This window comes from Pteropus medius, unplaced genomic scaffold (genome assembly GCF_902729225.1).
Source record: "Pteropus medius unplaced genomic scaffold, Ma_sr-lr_union100, whole genome shotgun sequence".
NCBI lineage: Eukaryota > Metazoa > Chordata > Mammalia > Chiroptera > Pteropodidae > Pteropus > Pteropus medius.
The window spans coordinates 16,211,581-16,234,105 of NW_024355205.1; the positions used below are offsets into that span (position 1 = coordinate 16,211,581).

A 22,525-nucleotide genomic window follows, 5' to 3' on the forward strand; every position below is an offset into this window, starting at 1 on the left:
TTTTTTCTACTATTGTGTATAATGAGAGGAAACGCTTTTTTTCTTATGACAAGCCTACTTCATAGGTTGTTCACGAAGGCATCTGAATGAAGGGCACTGGGGCCTGCAGTCCAGCCTGCCTGCCTCCCCTCACTAAGTCATCTAGCAGGGGTCTGCAGCCCCCTGGAGGAAGGGATGCCCTTTCTTCATTCAAAGGCACCATTTATGCTAAGAGCAGCCCTGTCTTACAAAATGCTTTTTCTCCTGATATAGGACCATGAATGCTAGTGTGCAAAAAGGCACTTCTACTCCGCCCAGTCTGGCTGCACACCCCTCTCGCTCTCGCTAGCCAAGAAGCCACCAATTCTGAAAGTGAAGATAAGACCCTGGGTTAGGGTTCTTCTCTTTTTTTTTTGTCTCCAACAAGGGATTCTGCTTTGTATTCGCTAATACCTTTCACAAGGAACCCTCTCAACTGTCCTTTCAGTCCCCACTTGCAAGCCCCAGGATGTGACACTTAACCATCTGCTCTGTTGTGACCTGCAACTCCAGAATAAAAATCTCCATTGGTTTGGGACTGAGAGTAGAGGCAGTAGCTGGAGCAAGAATTGGGACAGCGGGGAGAGAAGCACAACCAGCAGCTGGGTTTGCCTTTGGAAAGCAGGAGGAAAGCAGACAGTGCATGGGCCTTTGCCACTCCGGTCAATAGTCACCTCATCCTTTCCTCCCCTCCTGGATTTTTTTTTTTTTGGAGCCCTAATAGCACGCCAGGCAAAGGCATCACACCCAGATGCTGGGGACAATGAGGCGATTGATCCAGTTCCTTTTCCCCACAGTCAACTGTACTACGACTGAGGCAAACACAAGGCCGTAAGGCAGGGGATGCTCTACCTAGACAGGAGGGAGGTGCGCTCGGGAAGGACAAGAAGAGGCGACATTTGGGTTGAATTGCAAAGGAGGTAACTGAATGAAGAAGGACGGGACAGGCATTCAAGAATAGGTAAGAGCACAGGCAAGACAGGGAGGCAGAAAACTTTGGAGTGCGCTAATAAGCTGTGCAGTGGGCTCTTGGTTGTTGAAGAAACATGATGCAGAGAGGGGGGTGGCTGGAATAGGAGCAGCCTGGGAGCATACAGAGATGCTGTTGGAAACTTAGGTTTTGCATCTCATAATCACAGTCATAGCCATTTGTGGAAGACCTTCCAAACGCCACCGATCTGCTGATAAATTTGTATACTTTCACCTCTAATCGTTTTGAAAAACCTACAAGGCGATTTTGTTATTCCTATTTCCAGGTGAGGAATCAAACGGGTTTGAGCAACCAAATAAGTGAAATACGCAGGACTCGCCACACTGGCCTGGCTTCAAGAGGGGTGGGTACCCTTGTCACAGCATCTCACTGCCCTCAGGAGACTATTTCCAAATTAATCATGGCACTTGGAGTTCACACTGCATAGAATGTTGATGTAATTGTACATTTTCTCTTCTTAGTCGCCAGGGACTAAAATGAAGGTAGGATATAAGTTACTTAACTGTTACATTCTACTCCACTCCACAACCCCAGAGGTTGCAAATGGGCAGCCACAGGTACATTCACGTGCAGACTTGTTTTGCAGACTTGCTGGAACCATATTGACTCACCTGCCTTTTTAAAAAATTTTGAATAAGTTACCAACATTTAAATAATTAGGAGATTTTTCTTTAAAATGTCGGATTTCCAGTTTTCTTAACAACAGAGTGCCTGTGTCCCCGCAGGGCAGACATCCCTGGATCCGAGGGGCCACATGCTCTGTGGAAGGGCTGTGTCCTCCGCATTTAGTCAAAGACTGTACACTTGCCTTTGTATTCCCCACACTGAAGTTAAATGCAGTTGTAATTTCCTACCACATGTTTACCGCTATTTTTCTTATTGTAAAATTAAGAAAAAAATGGACTTATGCTTCTCCTAAAACACAGGTGTTGAGTATTTCAAGAAAAAATGGGAGTGTATTTTTTTTGGAGGATGTGAAGAATACGCAAACAAAAAATGTTCACCCTGAAAAATTACATCTTAATGCACCCTAATCAAACCAGCAATGACTGATGTACAGAGAGGATGGACGTCGAGAAACTTAATGGACTGGAGAAATGGCAGTGTTTGTTTTTGAATACAAATAAAATAAGCGATTTGCTGTGAAATGTAGTTCTCTATTAAGTGAAAAAATGGCCAGTGCATCAAAACCTTTTTATAGATGCTTTTATAAGAGAGTCTCTTTTGAATGCAGCAGAAATTATGTGTCCAGAGCATAAGCAAGCATTTGCACATTTTAGTATAACCAGAAACATTGTAGCTCAGCATTTTAAAAATACGGTTGAGAACTTTCAAGATAAGTTAAATTATTGGTGGCATTTTCTATTGCAGCAAATGAGAACACAGATATAAATAATAGCACACTGTTAGCTATATTTATTTGTGACGTTTCGAGGGGTCAAAGAACTTTTGAACAAGAAGTCCTGCAAGGCAAAACATCAGGAAATAGCTTTGTGATGAGAAAGGTCTCAAACCACTGGATGTCGTATGCACTGTTCAAAGTTATAAGTGTTACTACAGACTGGGCTCTCACAAAGGGTAAGGCTGACACTGGACTTTTCAAGCAACAGATTTCTAGATGGCAGTATTTTGTAGAAACACTAAACATTTAAGTCTGTAAGTCCATTAATTTTCTCATTGATCAGGAGTTGCTTCGGGCTAAAAGGCTAAAATGAGACAAGCCATAGATTCAGTAATTAATTCTATGAATCGGCTGTCCTTCTAAATCTTGGAGCAAAATTAGGTCAGTGTCTGCTTGATAAATTTGCTGGCTTATATGTGTTGTGAGGACGGAGATTTTTTAAAACAGTTCACATCACCTAAGGGAGTGGTCCTATCTCCACTTAGCAGCAAAGATTGGCTTGAAGTTTCAAGTTTTCTGCTGACATTACAACTCATTTTCACATTTCGAATATTTTTCTGTAGGGACATTCACAAGTATTTGAGTAAGTGTCTCATTTGCTTCCCCGTGTCCTGACAAAAAAGAGTCTTTGGGAAATTCATTTGTTAAATTTCATTTGGTCTACTTTCCTACATTGCAGTCAGTGTCTAGAAATTGATAGCCTGAAATTTATTCTCCGAAACCGGGCCTTCAATACTGGATTTCAAACTTCATGAAAACATACTAGCATTATTTAGCTTAGCTTTCTTAATTTTTGATAGTACAAAGTGCTGTGATTTGAAGTAATTAAATTATAGTTCAAAATAGTATTGAAGATTAAATATGACAACATTGAAAACCAAGATTGTAGACACATCTTGGAGTAGATCACCCTACTTATAAGAACCACTTGCAATAATTCTATCCATGTTGAGAAGAGCTTGGTTTTAGAAATATAAATCCGAAAATGAATCTGAAAATACCTACCAACCCCAGTTTAAATATTTAAGGCTGCATACCATATATCACAGTGAAAAAATAATGTGAAGTGACTGACATTATGGTACAGCAGAAAAGATGTCAGTTTTCTGATTCCAAATCAAAGCAGTAATGAATTGTGAAAAAAAAATAGTAATAATTACATGTTTTTAATTTTTAGTTTAAAATTTTTAATATAACATAGAACATGGATATCACATATGTGTATATATACATATGTATACATATATTTTATATATGCCTACACTGTAACAATAAAAATGAAGGGTTTGAGTCCATTTCTGAAACTTTGTTACTCTCACATTCAGCTTCTTTGTTAGATAGGCTACTTTCCTGGCCCTTTAGACCTTTGCTACTCATTTTTTCTAGTTACTTGTTTACAAACTTCAGTCTTTTACTAGGGAGTATGCTGTCTGAGGGTTTGTGTTTTATTTCATTCATCTCATCTCCACAGCCCTAGAATAGAAATGAGTCCTTCGTAGATGGTCGATAATCGTTGGTCAAATTGAATTGAATTGCCTTTTTGACAGTCATTAATCTACAAAATGTCGGGATAATTCCCCACCAAACCAACAAGGTTATTTTGATTTAGAGAAACGTGAGTAATGCTCATCAACAGTCTTCAGTTCTAGTCCTGAGTTGATCGCTCCCGGTCCCTGGGTACCCATCCAGCTATGCCTGCCCTGGAGAAGAGCTGGGGGAAGGTCCTTCTCTCTGGCTGCAAGGCCTGGGGTAGAGGGTGGCACAATGAGATGAGGGTCCAACAGCCACCCCCAAGGAAGAGTTGCCACTTATAAATTGGACATACTCCCTTCTGATGGAGGGGGGATGGAGTGGTCAATTTCCAGACAGGGAAATTCTGCTTATATGATTTTATTCTCTACTGCCTGCCCCTCTCCACAAGATCTAAGGTGGTTTATTAGTGAATACAGTTCTCAAAAACTCTCTGTGATAGTTTTCTTGATTATTTTTCTGCCTCTAATGAGAGCACACCTTCTTGAGGCCAAGGATGGTGTATGATTATTTCACTGTGAAGTCCCAAATTAGGGGAATGTTATTAGAAGATAATTTCACTAAAATGACACTTGTTATTTCTAACCTTTTAAAAGAAGAGAGAGTAAAAAGAGAACTTTGAATTGTTATTTTATTTTCTGATGAAACTGCTTCATGCACCAAGAAATATAGGCTTTGAAAACCTCTGTTGGGGTCTCCTGGCATACACTTACCATGGCATAGAAAAATGATTGGTGAAACATAAAAAGAAAAACTGCCTTCACACACACACACACACACACACACACACACATCTTGGTTACTTAGTTACCTTGTTGTAATTATTTCCTGTTATTCATTTAGGAAACATGCTGATCATTTAAATGAACTTCCTAGAGTTTGAAGAGACGTTTAGACATTTAGATGTAATAATATTCGTTCAGGTAGACTACCTCCCTGGCCCTTTAACATCTTACAGCACCATAGTGCAATTATCAAAACCAGGAAATTAACATTGTACAGTACTAGTAACTAAACTATGGACCTGTTTTGAATGTCACTGTCCTCTTTTCTCTTCCAGTATCCTATGCAGGACCCAACATTGCATTTATGCTCATGTCTCCTTAGTCTCCTCTGACCTGTGACAGTTCCTCAGTTTTTCCTTGTTCTTCGTGACCTTGACACTTTTGAAGAGTACTGATTAAGTATTTTGTAGAATGTCCCTCAATTTGAATTTGAATCATTTTAAGGTTACAGATTTGGCGACTTCCTTTTCTATATTGCGGTTTGACTTGCTTATGTTTTGGATACTTTTTTTTTGTAACTATCAAGAAAGAAACACATAAATGCAATAGTAATTTTCCTTATGCCACAGTTAACTTTTCTTTGCTCTTCCATTCAACAAGTATTCACTGAGTCTACCACGTGCCAAACACTGTACTTAAAATGATCAGGATACAACGATGAGCAAAACTAGTAATTATTTCTCCTCTCATGGAACAGATTTATGGGGGAAAATAAGCAATAAGTAAAGTTAAATATATATTTACAAATTTTAATTTCATAAATGATTAAAATATAAAATACATATTTATCGATGAGTGTTAAAGAGAGTCATTTTTATAAGGCAGGGCTAGGGTATATGAAATGTCAAGAGAGTGGGTGTTGAGATTTTAGATAAGATGGTTAGATGAGATTAACAAAGAAAGTGTTTTTGAGAAAAGACCCAAAGAAAGTGAAGGAGCTTGCCATGAAGCTATCTGAGGAAAGAGCATTCCAGGGCATGGGGAGGAAATGTAGGGGTGGAAGGGCATGCTTAATTGGAATGTTCTAGGTCAATAAGGAGGCCAATGTGGCCAGCAGAAGAGAAGGTGAGGTCCAAGGGGTCATGGGGAACAGATCATATGGGGAACAGATCATGTGGGTCACATCGATTACAAGAAAGGCCTTAGAGAGGCCAGTGAAGAGTTTTGAGTAGAGAAGTAATGTTATCTGACATATCTTGGAAAGGACCATGTGCTCCAGTGTTGAGGAAACCCTTCTGAGGCTGAGGCTGAAGCACAAGCAGCAGTTAAGAGGCCGTTGTGATAATCCAGGTGAGATGTGACAGGGGTTTGGTCCTAGGTGGTGGTAGTGAGGATGGTGAGAAGTGCTTGAATTTTTGATAGGTTTTGAAGGAGAGGGAATAGCGTTTGCTGATTAAAAGAATGTAGAGTGTGAAAGAACATGAGACTTCAGGAACAAGCAACATCAAGGCCAGAGGCAGGAGAGAATACAGAACCAATTCAACACATTTCACTGTGGATTTAACAACTATAAGTTTTGCGCAGAGAGCACATGTCAATTCCAGCTTAATGTAGTCAGGGTTGACCAAATGAGCGAGAGCTACTTAATCTAGAGGTGTTTAGAGTTATTTATTATAATCTGTTACATCACTGAAGGATTTAAGGTTAGCAATTCAAACCCTAGATCTCACTGAACTTAGACAACACACTGGGCAAAATTAACGTGGTCACTTGAATAGAATTATTCCTAGAGAGAAGTGGAGCTTGAGGCGGAAACACCGCGCTATCTCCCCAAATTGCATGGAGAGCAAGAAACAGAGTGTAAGCCCAGGACTGGTGCTGATTTAGAGGAGGGGGCACCAAGCTATTGGCTACCACCTGAGACCAGGGCCACAGCTCTACCCCGCCTGTGCTTCCCACCTGAGCCGTGTGCTGTCTTCTGAGAATGAAGCCCTTCCCATGTCCTTGTGCCCAAGTCCCACTTATTCTTCAGGACCCAGAACTTCAACCTCAGAGTCTAGTGCTGCTGGACGTAGTTCCTGAACACTTTGGGGAGTCGAAGTGAATATCTTAGGTCTCTGTTCCATTAACTCTGTGCCCTCAGAAAGTCTTGATTTCTAGTTTCCTTATACACAAAATTAAGCTTTCTTTATCTCTATAATTTTGTGATTCTGTGATTGGACTTTGAAGAGAGAAGAAGTCGTTTGTTTCACTTACTCTTCTCCTACCACTTTGGACAAGCCACTTACTACTACACTGACCACATTGCATCGAACTACATACTTTATTTTCACAAATGACTTCCTCAACAGACTGTAACTGTCCCGAGGGCAGGAACCAAGTTTAATTTGAATTTTTAATTCTAGCCACTGAAGTAGAGCCTGCACATAGTAGGTGCTTAATAATTGTTTGTTTGATCAGTAAATAAACATTTTAAAGCACAGGTATTCCAGCCCTAGTAAGAAAGTGCCTCTGATACGAGAGCATGTGCAGCATGTGCAGCTTCCCTCACTCACCATCCTAGATGAGTGTTTTTCAACTCTGGCTGCACCTTTGAATATCCTGGGGAGATTTTAATGGTACTGCTGACCTGGCTCCTCCAGATGAGTTTAATCAGAATCTCTAAGAACAGGACCCAGGCATCAGAATGTTTAAATGATCCTCAGATAATTCTAATTGCAACCAGGGTTGAAGATCACAGTTCTAGACTCTTCCCATACCAAAAATTGAGTATCTCATCCTTTTCTTTACACCCCGACTTGCCTTTCTCATTCTTTTGCTTAACTATTACCATCTCCATTTTTCAGAGGTTAGGTGATTAGCCCAAAGTTCAAGTATCTAGTAAGCGGTTGAATTTTAGCTGGCATTTAAATCTAAGCACGCTTATTCCAGACTCCCTCCGCCCCCAACCAACTTCCCACTCTTATTGATGGGATAGTGTAGAACGAGCACTGTTCTTTCAACAAGACAGGTAAGTTGCACAGGCATCTTAATGTTCATATTAATGCAGGGTTCAAAACAAACAGAAATCTGAACCCGAGGGGAAGTCTCAGATGCCAAGGCTGGGATGTACAGTCAGAGGTGAATTGGCTTCTTGCCCTTGGTGCGTGTACCGATTGAGGGGCATAGGATGGAGATACCCTCTACTGGGGAGGCAATGGAGTGAGTGGCTGAGCAGGTAGGGGGAAATCAGGCAGCCCTGAGTTGGAATTCTGACTCCACCACTCACTAGCATGGGGAAGGAGAGTAGAAGTAATAACTAGTCTGCAAGGTCGTTAGGAGGACTCAGTGATATCTGTTGTTGAACAGCGCCTGCCAACATGAGCTTTAATTTCCAATCTGAGATCAATGGTTCCTACACTCCAGAGTGCATTAAGAATCTTCTAGGTGTTTCACGCTGAGATTTTTGATTCTGAAGATCTGAGGCAGAATATAGGAATCTTTATATTTAACAAGCCTCCCAGGTGATTGGGAGGCAAAACACATTTCTGAACAACCCAGTTGTGGCCACTGAAGATAAACTGGATGTGGACCTAGGTCTGGGCTCTTGAGACACAGCTCAAGACTCTATCTTTTACAAGTGATTTGCATCTATTGATGTTTCTTTATTTTTGGATACAAGCTGCAGCCTGGTCTTTTATTTTTGGCTTCTCTTGTATCTCTATTGAGCATCTGGACCGAGTTAACAAATGTGATGTTAACTTAGCCTCTTCTTTTCTACTTTGATTACCTTTTCTTGCAAGAACCGACAATACCACTCAAACTCTGGGAGTTTGCGGGGGGTGCTTTCACACCTGCACTTTATAAAAGAGCTTGAATTTGTAATGCAGCTAGGCAAGGAGGTGGTAAAGGCCATGTGGAATCAAAGTGGGCTCTCAGGCAGGTAAAGTGCAAATAATATTCCTAGTTACAGGTAACTCTGCAAGGGCTGAAGAATTTTACATGTTTTACAGGTAAGGAAGCGAGTGTTGGCGAAGTAACTTTCCCAGCTCCTTATAGGCGGGGTCTCCAAGGCTGTGGTCTCTTCCATCCCCATGCTGCTTTCTGGTAATGATGCTTCCTCACTCCACTCCCTTGAGCCAATGGTATAGCCTAGTGTTTGCTCTAAATGCCTGTTACAATATCCTGCTTTCATGAATCTTCCCATGTTCTTCCCTTTACCAAATGCCTTCCTCACTGAACCTGCCTTTTGATAAGCTTTACACCTATCTCTGCCCTCAAACTGCCTCTTCTGTGGATGAAAAATGGCGTATACTTGCCCCCATTCCTTTGGGCCACCTCCCTGCTCCCAGATTCTCCCAACTCCAACTGAGAACAGGTTTTATCTTGTCTTCCAAAGAGACCTCATACACAGAGCCATCCTGGGCTTTAAGCTCTCGACTGCTTAAGAAGCCCAGAGCCCAAGCTGAGAGCTGAGCCATAAGGAAGTATGCCTGTCATTGAAGTAATCTGGGGCAGGGTGTACCAGTGGGCAAGGCTGTGGCAGAAGGAAGCCCCAGTCAAGGCTGGGATGGGGCTGGCTAATTATGTCTCCCAGAAAAACCTGTGGAGAGTTGGACCCTGGACCACTTTCTAAGGCCTGTGTGTAGGCTTGAGGTATTGAGGGTTAAATGAGTGAGATTGACACCGGGTTCTTTGTAATCCTTGTAGAGAATGTACAAATATTAGATATTTTTCTTCTTTCTTTGATTTAAGGTTTTATGTACTTAAGTACCAAAAGACACTGCCAGTTCCATTTTGTTTTAAGATTTATTTTAGGGCAAATCTGCCTGGAACCATTTTGTTCTGTTTCTCCATTAACCTGTTCAGTAAAGTTTGAAGACAAGGAAATAGTGATGGAAGTAGAATGAAGGATGGAGACAAGTTTAGAAGAGGCAGTTTTGCCTGTAAGGCAGAATTGCAAGGGCGGACATTTCTGTATAGGAGCTGTTGTGAGCATAGCATAGGAATGAAATTTCACTGCCCTAAATCATTCCTCAGAAAACAATGAGCCAGTCTCATTTAGCTGTTAGAATTAATAATTCATAATAATTTAAATCCATGGCTTAAGCTCCTTAAGTTTCCTTATGTAGGTATGACTCCTGAATAGATCGACTTAGTACCTTGAGACTGTTAAGAAATAATTTAAATTACATAAAGCCAAAATATTCTTAGGTAATTTTTTCTGTGTTTTAATTTTTTGTCCATGCGACTAAAATAAATATTATTACTTTTATAATCAGAAACAAAAGTTTTTTTTTAAACCATATTACTTCTTGAGGAAATCTGTTCATAAACAAGGGTTTCAGCAAAGTTAATAGCTTTTCCTATTTCCTGAACATGAAAAAGAAGGAGTGTTGTTATTTTGTTAGTATTTTTTCCTAAGTCTCTTAGTCAAATTCCTCATTTTTTGTACTGACATTTATATGTGGAAAATTATTTCTTACAAGGACGTTTCCAGGGTGCTTAGAACAAGCATGTATCATTAACATACTGTATGCATCTTGTTCTTTGGAAGAACTCCTGTATGAAATGTATACGATAGTTAACACAGGTGAAATAACAGTGTTAGAATAAAAGTAGACACTTACTATGGTACACTAGGGCTACATGTCAATATCTGCCTTTTTCCTGTTTTTTTTTTTCTTTTAAATAAATTTAAATATTTTCAAAATCTTCTAAAATGGAATCTATTATTAAGATTGAAAGTTTTGTCATTGTTTGTCATTTTCTGTGAATTCCTAGCACAGGGCCTGGAACATAGTATGTGCTCAAATATATGTTTTTATTTCCTTTTTTAGATTTATCTTTTGTCTTTCCATAGTAAGTTATTGTGAATAAGAACTCTCTGGAAAAACACTGAAATCAAGAAGTTTGAAAGTCAACATAAACTCCTTTACACTTTCTCTGATCTCTGAAAAATTCACATCAAATCTTTATCTTTGTTCATGGATATGTCTTTTGATGGTTCAGTGAGTTATTCTCCCTAAAGAGTAATAAATAAAAATAACTTTGGTGTATCTGTATGTCAAAAACAGTAGGTGCTCATAGGACTATCAGGATATGAGAGAAAATAAATTTTTATTCCATGGCGAGGCAAAGAAACTTTTAGTGAAAACAAGGTAAGGATGATGCATTGTAAAAGAGAACGAAAGTATTTTACGACAGTCCTTTCACATTCTCCCTCTTGGGCTATGAGCTTCATGATGTTTACAGTATTAAATATCACATACAGACTCAAAATAAGAATACAAAATGACTCATATACTTTTTGACTAAGAAGTTTTCAAAGTGCAGAAAAATTAAAACTGAAGAACTATACAAGAGATAACTTAGGAAAAACTTAAAAATTTTTAAAGTTCCCAGCCCTATTATACTCATATCAATGCAGTTCCCATGTTTCTCTGTAGACTTATGGACTTACATATAAAGATTTGCTTATTTTACCTGTGACTGATGCATACTAACTGTTAATGATTTTTAGCTTTATAAAAAATTCTGTAACTTCCTTTTCATAATGGAAAATTTATAGCTATATCAAGCAGATGAGGTATTTTTGCACCTCCCATAGAACTATGCAGGGAATTTTTTTTTTTAATGAACTGTCTTTCTCTATTTCTAACTAAGAGACAGAGACCTTCCCTTTCAATAATTATAGGTAGAAATTTATCAGGTTAAAGAAAAAAATGGAACAATACTAAATCATAAAACCATGTTGATATATCTTTAATCTTAGGAGATCCCATTTAATTAAAACCCTATGTAGAGTCTTTCTCATTTGAAATGATATTTCATACTTTACTGAAAAATTAATTATGGCATGGGAGAAGTCCATGACAGCTCCTGGCAGCCTGATCTGGACACCGGTCTTCCCAGCCAGGCTTTGGCATCGAGGTGATGTCAGTATAACCACATACTCCTGATTTTATGGGGATGGAATGAAATTTCCTAACTTACTGTACAGAAAGTTTATTCAGAAATTTAGATAGCCAAAGTCGTCATGGAATATAAATGTAATATTCCTATGTCCACAATATTTTGGATTTTTCTTCATCATAGAAGATAGGTCTTCCCGAGATATTTTCAAAACCCTAACATCTTGGGATAATCTCTGTATCCCCAGAGGCTATATAAAACTCAGTACAGCATTATTCACCGTAGGCAAGATATGGAAACAAGCTAAGGGTCTATTTAAAGTGTGGTGCATATATATAGAATAAAATATTATTCAGCCTTAAAAAAGGAAATCCTGCCATTTCTAACAACATGAATAAACCTGGAAACATTATGCTAGAGGAAAAAAGCCAGAAAGAGAAAAAACTGTATGATCTCATTCATACATCGAATGTAAAAAAATGAGCTCATAGAACTAGAGGATAGAACAGTGATTGCCTGGGACTGGGGAAGGGTTGTAGGAAATGGGGAAATATTGCTTAAAGGGTACAAAGTATCAGTTGTAAGATGAAAAGTTCTGGGACTCTAATGCATGGGATGGTGACTATAGTTAATAATACTATGTATTTGAGATTTGCTAAAAGACTAGATTTTAGTATATTCATGACAAAAATAAAATAAAATGAAATAAAAAGAATAAGGTAACCATGAAAAAAAAAAAACCATAGTAGGAGCTTATTAGGTGTTTTATGAATGAATGAGCAAAAATAGCAGAGAAGAAATAATCAGCATAGGAACAATGTTCATTAAACTCTTTTTTTTTATTGCTTGCTGATCTTTTCATTAATTAATTGCTTGGAAATGAGTTAATCCAAATCAATCTATCTGTGGCCTTTAAATGAGTTAGTGGTCTGGATATTCACCAGCTACCATACCAGGGTATGCAATGAGAGAACATTCCAGAGGATGGCTGGAAGTTTGGCATACATCCAGGGAGTCATTAAGGTAGAATAACACCTGTGTTTGTCATCCTAAAGCAGCAGTGATAGCATTTTGTTACTCCTGCTAGCACCAGGGGCCCTGGTGTCAGGCAACAAGGGACAGTGTTACCAGAAGGAATTTCTGGGGAGCCAAGATACCCACCTGGTCACTTTCCACCTTTCATCATTTTGTGATTAGTTGAACACCTTAGAGACCACTCACTACAAAGGATTAGAACTTTCTGTGAATTAGGAAAGAATGTGCCACAAAAAGATCTGTTATGTAACATGCATGCTTCACAGTTCCTAAAGGTTGGGTGGAAATCTCAGCCTGCTTTCCACAAGAACAGGAATCGGACTGTCTGGTTCATCACTGTCCCTCCGACACCCAGAACAGAGATCAGTTTTGCAGGTCAACTCTCTCAGGTCCTAGGAAATGCATCTCAAGTGATTTCTCTTATTTTTCAACAGGCCTGAAGGGTAGGCATTTTCGTTTTCTTTCAGGCACAACTGAGATAATGTCCATGAACAAATAGGCTCACTTTTGAGGCTTTGCTCATCTCCAAAATGGATAATGATTCCTACTCCAGTATTGTTGTGAGAACTAAATGAGATGATGATGATTCCAGCCAACATTTTTTGAGAACTTACATTGTGCTACACAATTTACAGACATTATTTTATTTGAAACTTGCATCCACTCCGTGATTTGAGTTTATTTTCTGGGGTGTGGCTGAGCCAGGGTGTGAGGCCAGGCAGTCTGACACAGTCCACGCTTTGATCGATTTCAATAGTACATGTCTAGTACAGTACTAAGCGTACAACAGGTCCTCACTAAGTGTTATTTTTTTCTTATCTGACAAAGAGATGTATTGGAAGGAGCAGAAATTCCATCAGAAAATAAATGACTTTTCCAAAGCTTGTAGTGAAAGCCAAAGTCAACATTAGAATGTGTCAGTTCTAACAGTATATTCATCTTAAAGCACAGGAATATTTATGATTTATTATGGATTGTTCCGAAGTGACACACAGAGTAATGAATAGACTAAAACATTCAAAAGTGCTGCAAAATTCTGAATTTTAATTGGAGACTGAAGCTAAATGAAAAACAAAGATCTCAACCTGGCACTTGCTTACACCGGGCACCAAAAGTGGCGCCCCCCTGGTCACTGGCTGTGTCTTCTGCATGCTGCCCGGACAGCGAAATCCCTCAGGTACTCAAAGCTTCCATTGTGGATTCAGCCATCTGATGAGCAAATAACTCAGGTGGGATTCTCAACACTGACCTAATTAGTATGGCCGTCTGGGAGCTGATGTCCTGCCCCACCCCAGAGATTCTGGTTTAGTTAGTCTGAGGAAGAGCCCAGACACAGGTATTTTTTAAAAACTCCCCATGTGACAGCAACGACAGCCAGAGTTAAAAACTGGTCTCAGCAGTGGTTGGAACATTGCTGGAATGGACTCAATTCCTCTACAAGCTACCAGAATGACAGGAAGCTTTGGAGTGGTAAGAAGAGAGACAGTAAGAACCAGGCTAGAGGGTGAAGAGCAACTCAGAAAAGAAGACTTAATAGTTCTTGACTCCAAACTAGAGACTGCAATGCCTGGCAGGGTCTTTAGCTCTGACCAAATAAAGGATTACAAACTATTCCTTCAAGATTCTCTTTTTGGTGCTATGCCCTTTATTTAATTAGTACTATTAAATTTCTGCAAAAATTCAAGTGGCAGTAAATGACTGTAGCAAAAATAGCTTAGTAGCAATAAAAAAGGGTAGAATGAAAAAGAACATCAGCATTCTTGTTTTCTAGGACAAGATTATAAGGGACACCAATCCTGATAGAAAAGGGTACAAGTGAGACATATCAGTTTATTGGGGTCAGGGTGGTGCTACACCAGTGCTGTGTAGAACTATTAATTTGATATGGAGATGTAAAAGCTCAACCGAAGGCTATCCAGAGATGGGCTATGAGGTCATTATAATGTTTTTACATATTTTATTAACTCTAGACAATTCTTGATTTTCCACTAACTGGTTTTCATGTCTACCCGGCAACCACATTCAAACAGAAACACAAAATTCATTCCAAAGACAAACATAAAAGCATTTTTAAATTTTCTGTGTCACTGTTCCCTTTTTTAGTAGAAATAATTGAGAATCCACTGTATTCCTCACGTATCTCCAGAGGAGCAACACACAGCCACCAATTCATCTGAATAAAAAAGCCTACCCTTTTTAAAGTTATACCAGCATAGAAATTACATACATTACCACACCCTGGATATTGCAAACTCCCAAGTATAAAACTCAGTTTTAAAAAATGTATGCAAGACAGGCGATGTCTATTAGGTGGAACAATAGAAAAGGCTGATGGGGTAGAAATAGAAGACCACAAACGTGCCATGAAAAATAGAGCTGAACTTGCATTCAAGAGAACTTGGGTGGAAGTGTGTCTCATTCATATTCCAAATATGTTGAAGATCTGGTTATCAGCCCTCAAGTGATAAAATCCCTCCCTCTTGCTGATCTTGTGCCATTTCTCACTGTCCCGTCTTTACTTTCCCCAGAGTATCTTGTCTGTCTTCAATTCCTCCCTTAACCAGAAAAGTTAGGATGACTGGATAACATGATTTACCTTTTAGAATATTCTCTTGCCCTATTCTCAGTTCCATTGCTTTACTCTTTCGTCACTGCACCTGCCCAGCAAAAATCCACCCCTGGATGAATTTGACTATCTGGCTGTTCATCACCTATAACCAAGAAGCTGAGCTGTGCTGGAGAAAATCACGAACTGCTGAGGTCCATGCTTGGTCTGCAGTAACTGTTCATAGAGCCCACCTGTCCTTTGTTTTCTAATCATTTTTCAATATTGTTGGGATTTCAAACCTGCCCTACTTTTCTCAACCTCAGATCCCACCTCCTCTTCTTTCATCATCAGCAGATAAGCACGCCTCCTGCTTCACAAAGAACAAACTGTAGCCCCCTCCACTTCCTGCTACCAAATCTATCAAATTCCCCATAGCAGACAAAATTGATGTCCCGCCCACTTCACCGTGAGTGCCCAGCTGCCTGAGGACTCCCTCTAGTATGCAGACACTCCACCTCCCTCACCCTCAAGTGAGCGGGCACTCAACACTGGCGCCAGAGTTAAGGGAACATAAACTAAGACAACACTTACCTTTTACTTCTCTCTTCATGTCACTGTGGAAGAGGGTCCCTTCTCCTACCCAAGATTCCTTTCTACACTGATTATCTGGGTCCCATTTCCTGCTCCTTCTTAGCACCTCACTCCATCAATTATCACCCCTCATTACTGTATCTTCTCTTTGCCTGATTCTACTTAGATCACCTTCTCTGATCTAAGCATGTAATCTGAGCTGATAATCCAGCAGGAAATAAATCAGACTAAAAAAGTTACCAACAACAAACAAATGCAGGGTGTCCTCTGGGGTCATATAGTCCAAGGATATAATCCAGCCTGGGAAACAGGTCACACATGTAGGCTGTGAGGGCAGGCACTGGTGCATCTTTTCTCCCATTTCCCCAGCACAGCATCTGGCACACCTCGATATGGTCCATGAACACATGCATGAATGAGAGGAGTACTAGATTCCATGCTTTATAGGGATGATTGAATCAGTTGCAGTTTAAAAGCTCAAAAGCTAAAATACAGGTAGTATCTAAGGCAGCAAATTGACCAGCAGGGCCAGAGCAGACAACCAGCCCTTCCAGGAAGGTGCTGAAGGGGGAAGAGGGCTGCTCTGCTCCTCAACCTTGACCCTGGAAACAGTGTGTCAGGTAACAAAGTCAGACAGAGGGTCCCTTCCAGAAACATGTCTCAGAACCAGATTTTCCCCCACTCTTCAGCCAGTAGTTATGGGTATCACTGCTGAAAGCAGCTGGGCTAAGTTGGGCTATAGTTTCTGCTCACTAAGGACCAAAAGTAAGGGCAACGTAGAGCAGAAGATGGAGGTGCCGTTCAGGAGGGGAGGTAGAGACTAAGAAGAAACATGACGAAGTCCTGCAGAAAGCTCGTTTTAAGTTCATCACAAGCAAAGCCAAGCCAGGACCTTCCATCTTCCTGTTTCCTTCTCTTCACCCTAAAGAAACCCCCATGGTTAAACTGTCAGCTCTGATTTAGCTCTGCTCATCACCTCATTACCCATTTTCTATAACTGCATGTTGGGTAACCTCTTCCTCCTCTCATTTTCATTAGCTATCAGATATAAAAAGTGCACTGATAATATTGTCCACTTTCCTCTCACGGAGGTCCTCCCTTACGCATGTTCATCATTCAGGTATTATTTGTAAATGAAGCTTTCATTTGTAAATGAGCCTCAGGTCTCACTGATCCTTCAAGATTATGGGAAAAACATATGGGAGAGATTATATTATGAAGGCAAAGCTACATATTTACCCTGCAGAGGAAAATTTTGTCAGGCAAAGTAAGGTAGCAGGAGATAAACATGAGCTTATCCACCAAACTGAGCATGCTTCATGTTATAGAAAAGGCTGGAAATTTTTCTTTTTCAACTTTGGCTATCAATGCAATAGGAAAGGCTCAGATAAGCTAAAATAGAGGGGGAGGGCTTTTGGGACCAAGGGACATCATCTTAACTCAGAGCAGAGGAACTCAGTTCGTCAGACAAGAGCATTTTAACTTCCCTTTGGGAATCTGCATTCTGCGGTTGGAGTGGATTTAAATCCTTCTCCAGCTTCAGGGGCAGCTCTTGATTGACTGAAATCCTTCAGTGAATTGGTTCAGGATGGATACATAAGCCAGTCAGAGCCAATGGGATATGAGGCTCAGAGCCGCTGTAGCTATCTTGTCAGCCTGAGGCAGCCTGGGAATGGAAGCCAGTTTGCAGAGCTCATAGTCTGATCCCTGGATCAAGCAATACGAGTCCACAGTCCATGTGAGCCTAGAAACCCTCCTGTGCGAGCTTAGAAATTTCTGTTTTTGCATAAGCTGATGTTTTGCTTTGAGCTGGGTTTTCTGTTCACTTACTCAAGATGGCTTTTGATTGATTCACACTCCACAGATCTAAAAAGAACTGAGATTTTTTTTCTTAACTCCATCCAGTTAAAACCTCTATGGCATACGTATGAATCTCCACATTTCCCCTCAGTGTGTTGACCCACAGCAGATCACCCCTCAGACACGTATGCCACCCTCCCAGAAGTAGCTTCTTGAAGCCCTGCACTCTCTTAGCCTGAGTCACACCAGAGGTGCAGCCCCCACTTTACAAGAGGACAGCACCCCAACTGATTCTCTTGCATTTAGCCTTACTCTTAAAGGAGCTCAGTTGCATTGTTGATTGAAATTATAAAACTTATCATTTGAATTTTTATGCTGCATAGAGTTTAGAAAAAGAATCTTATATATGTAATCTTTATCAATATAGAGTGTTCTGGGCAAACTTTGGGTAAACAATATGAATAGACTTGCAAGTACACAAGGTATGCTTTAGTCAGGCTGCTTCTTTGAGTTCAGGAGCCACAGGAGGACTTCATGAGGCCTCTAAGTCAGTATGCACAGGAGGGCAAGTCAAGAGTTAGGAGTTTCCTTCAGGCACCCACATACAAACAGAAGATTTGCACTCAGTTGCATTCTTAGTTTGAAATCTTATAGGGAAAGCACACCCGATCATGGGCCATAAGACACAGGTTCTAGTCGCCATTCTGACTGTGGAGCTTTGACGGGTCATTGGCTACCACTCTCTGGAGAGTGACACTAGGAGTCATTCATACTCTAACATTTCTAGTTCTGAAGTAAAGGCATTTTTACCCAGCTGACACCCTTTAGTCACGCTGAATTTGATCACTGTGCACATCACGATGACAAGAGCTAGGAGGGGTCTTACATGCCTGGTCCAGCCACTCACGTCTCGAGGAGGAGGCTGAAGATAGAAAGAGAAATGGATGATGGCAGTGGCTGTGGGCACTTGGAAGCTGGAGGCTGGTGGGGCCAGGGACTGGAGATGTGGGCTCTGCTATCTCTACTGCTGGCCTTGGACATTTCCCTTCTTCCTGCTTCTGTTTTTCTCATCCATAAGGGATGTGATGACTGCAGGGACTTATTCTCCTTCTCATAACTGTTAGACTATGTTTATAAATTATTATCAGTTCCAGCAAGTTGTCCACATCTGGCTCTTGGAGGACATTCTCTCCTCTGCTATTCTATAGCTTTGCAACCATTTGTCTCCTTTTCGAATCCCAGGTTAGCAAATGAGATCTATTTGTCCCTTTACAACTTCGCCAAGAGCAATGTGAGGGATGTGTGTGTGTGTGCACGCGAGCACGCGCGCGCACGCGCGCGCGCACACACACACACACACACACACACACACGGAGTTGTCGTAGACTCTTCTACTTTCTCTTCTCGAGTTTTTCCCTGAGCCCCAACTCTGACCATGAATGGAACATCAGGCTGCCATTCTCTCACTCATCTGTATGGAATATACTCTATGTGGGACGGCAAAGGCACATGGGCCTTTATATTCATTCATTCATTACAGTTGCTGGTAATTCAGAGGGCAGCCAAGTTGTCAGCAACTCTTAAGAAGGATCTTATCCATGACAGTAGGAAATGAAGAAGAAATATTTTTAAACAATTTTGTAAAAATACGAATGCCTGTTTATTTCTAATGTGTATTCACCATGGCATCTATTCAGGGTAGACTTTCCAGGAAAAGTGGCAAGCCTAAAATTCTCTTGTTATATCTTTAATATTCATGCACCATTTAAATTCTGTGAGTATTTTTGTCTTAAGATAGTTTACTTGTGTTACGCAGTAAACTCTCTGAGGGAAGAAATTGTACTTTTTAAATTGTTTCTCAAGAGTCTTGGAGTTGCTTTATAAATACTACTGTTGTTATGTTGTTGTAATAATAAGTGAAGTGGCTAGTTTGCATTAGCTTCAGTAATAAGAATGACAATCATGAAGGGTGTCACAAAAATAATACCATCCATGTTAAATATTTAATGTCATATTCTCGTAGTGTCAAAATATTTAGTGCAGCGAAAATGTCTCTGAGGCAGAGGGAGACGAGCCAGGAGTACATTCTGTACATATGCAACACATTAGAGAGAAGCCCACACAGTTTTTTCTTACGATTCACTGCTTTTGCTCTAGAAGGTTCCTTTGGTTAGGGAAGGGCATAAGGCAAGATGGCCCAGGTGGCAGGAGCTGAATAGAAGGAAACTGAGCTCAATCTGCCTGCCCCAGGAACCTTCCCAGAACTTCCGCTCCAGAGAACCCAGAGGCCAGCCTTGAGCTCTGCAGACTTCCTCTGGGAGGCTGCATTTCAGGTGGGAATGACTCAGGCAAGCTCTAGGGTCTAGGACTCAGGGCAGCAGCCACCTCGTAGATAAAAATCACAGTGCTGGCACCAGGCTCACCGGTTCACACGTTTCCATTTCCTTCCATCTGGCGAGGTCAACAGGTTCCAAACCTACCACTGCCTCAGAAACATCCGTACAGCCTTTTCAAAACACCTGCACCCGGGGCCACCTCAGGAGCTCTTTATTCAAAAGGTCTGGGTGGAGACTGGTTATCTGCATTTTTAAAAACACCACAGATAATTCTGATGCACAGCCAGAGTTGAGAAGAAACACTTCTTGAGAGACTCAGTGTAGGTTCTTCAAAGTGTTGCGTATTTTACATTATGAGGTCATTCTTTCAAGACGAAGTGTGCGAGGGCTGCCCAAAAGAACACAGCACATAATATTCATACAGTCAGTTTGCACTACCTGGGAATCGCAGCCTGGAGGTTTGTGTAAAACAGGGCTCCAAAGGCATGAGGTGTTTCATCTCTTCTTCACTGCTTAGATCCAGACCAAACACTGTCTGATAGGACTGCATAAAATCCCCTTCCTGGCCAGCCAACAGTCCAGGAGAACTCCTTCTGGGATGATGGTATTCTACGCGAGGTTCAATATGTGTCCAGCTGAAAAATGAGCATGTGACCACATAGCTCCTCATCTGTGCTCTCCCTACCTGCCTACACTCTGTATCACTTCCTAGAAATTCCTGACTGTCGGCTTGCTACATACACCTGTGTGATGTTTTCAAAAAAGCTAGCAATGTGCATTTTGTTAGTCAGGGTTCTCCCGAGAAACAGAATCTTATAATTTCTTATAAAATTCCTTATTATTTATCTCTTTATATATAAATTAATTATTTTATATTTATATATTTCTATGTAATATATTATAAAATATAAATTTATATGTAGAAAGACTATATATGAACATGCATGTGTATATATAAAATAAATCATATATAAATCATATATATATAAAATAAATCATATATATGTATGTATATATACATATATATAAAATAAGAAATTAGCTCACATGATTGTGGGGGCTGAGAAGTCCCAAGATCTGCTGTCTATAAGCTGGAGACCCAAGAGAACCTATATGTAAAGTCCAAGTCTGAATACCCGAGAACCAGAAGAACTGATAGTGTAAGCTCTAGTCCAAAAGCCAGCAGGCTGAGCCTGGAGAAAAGGTGATACTTCAGTTCGAGTCTAAAGGCTGGAAAAGCCTGATGTCCCAGCTCACAGCAGTCAAACAGGAGGAGTTTCCTCTTTTTTGAGGAAAGGTCAGCCTTTTTAGTACTTTTCAGGCCTTCGGCTGATTGAATGAGGGCCACCCACCCACATTAGATTGGGGAGGGCAAACTTCTTTACACAGTCCACCAATTTAAATGTTAATCTCATCCAAAAACACCCTCAGGACACACCCAGAACAATGTTTGCACACTGCATCCCAGTAAGTTGACACATAAAATTAACCATCACGTGCCTTTTTGTTTTGTAAGCATCTTACTTATCTGGGGGGAAGCACACATGTCCCAGAGCGAATAGTGCAGGGTAAAGCTAGCCCCTTTCAAGCACCTGGAGGAGCAGCTGCCCACTGTGGTGTGTCACCTCCCATGACATGAACCAGACAGACCTCCTGCTCCTCCTGTGAGACTCTGTGGAGCAACTCAGAATGCAAGCAGGTGCCTCTTTCTCACTGCAGGAGTGAGAGCCCCACTGAGAAGGCCCTGAGTCAACCCAGCCTGGACTCTGAGACACGGTGTACGCGGGGGACCCCCAGCCCCACCCACTTTAGGGACAATCCTCCATGCTGGGCCTCTGTCTCCTCTCCCCACCTCCCACCTCCACGAGGCCTTCTCTGTTTCTGCATTGAAATGCTGCTGAAGAAAACCAAAGAACCGGGCTGGCTTGACCCCAGGAATTCATGAAATCTGACGTCTGCTGGATCTCCACTGTTACCTAGTGTGCTTTTTGTCATTCCTTAGCAATTGATCCATCTATCCATTCATTCATTCAATAAATATTTTTGAGCACCTACTACTTAGCAGATACCTTGATGTGCTATAGCTACAACAGAGGTGTAGAAAGAACAGAGGTGATCTCTGCTCTCAAGGAGTGTGCAGTCTGGCAAATTCCATCAGGTGGGTGTCCTAAACCTGTGCAAATATCTCAGTCCTCTGTATTTGCAGATGATCTCAATGACAATCCTGGGTTTACCATTGTTAGAAGTTCCTGCATCTTTATTTCCAGCCCAGAGCTTTCTCCAGCGCTCCCCAAGCCCTCTGGGTATCTGAAGCCGAAAGTTCACAGGCTCTGATGACCACTCCCCAGCAATGCTCCGGCTTCTCTGAATCCTCCGGCTTCTCTGAATCCTCCTTCCTCTTACTACTCCCTCCTGCATTTTCTCCTGAGATTTCAGCTCACCCGCCCACCTGCCCAGTCCAGGAACTCAGGCATCCTCCTCTGCCCAGGGTGACTTCTCATTGTGTATGGCAAGGTAACTAAGTCCTGTTTATTCTTTCTCCTAAATATCACCTCCTTTCTGTCCATCTTTAATACCACCATCTTGACATCTGACTCCTAATTTATCTCCCTGTCTCCAGTCTCCACCCGTTCCTCCTCTAATCTAGCCTCTGTG

General features: G+C 41.0%; 1 protein-coding gene across 2 annotated transcripts in view; it reads right to left on the bottom strand.

Annotated features, from left to right (window-relative positions):
- Nucleotides 1–22,525, bottom strand: part of KCNAB1 (potassium voltage-gated channel subfamily A regulatory beta subunit 1) — a 292,035-nt gene that overhangs the window by 68,217 nt on the left and 201,293 nt on the right. The gene's annotated exons all lie outside the window — the stretch shown is intronic.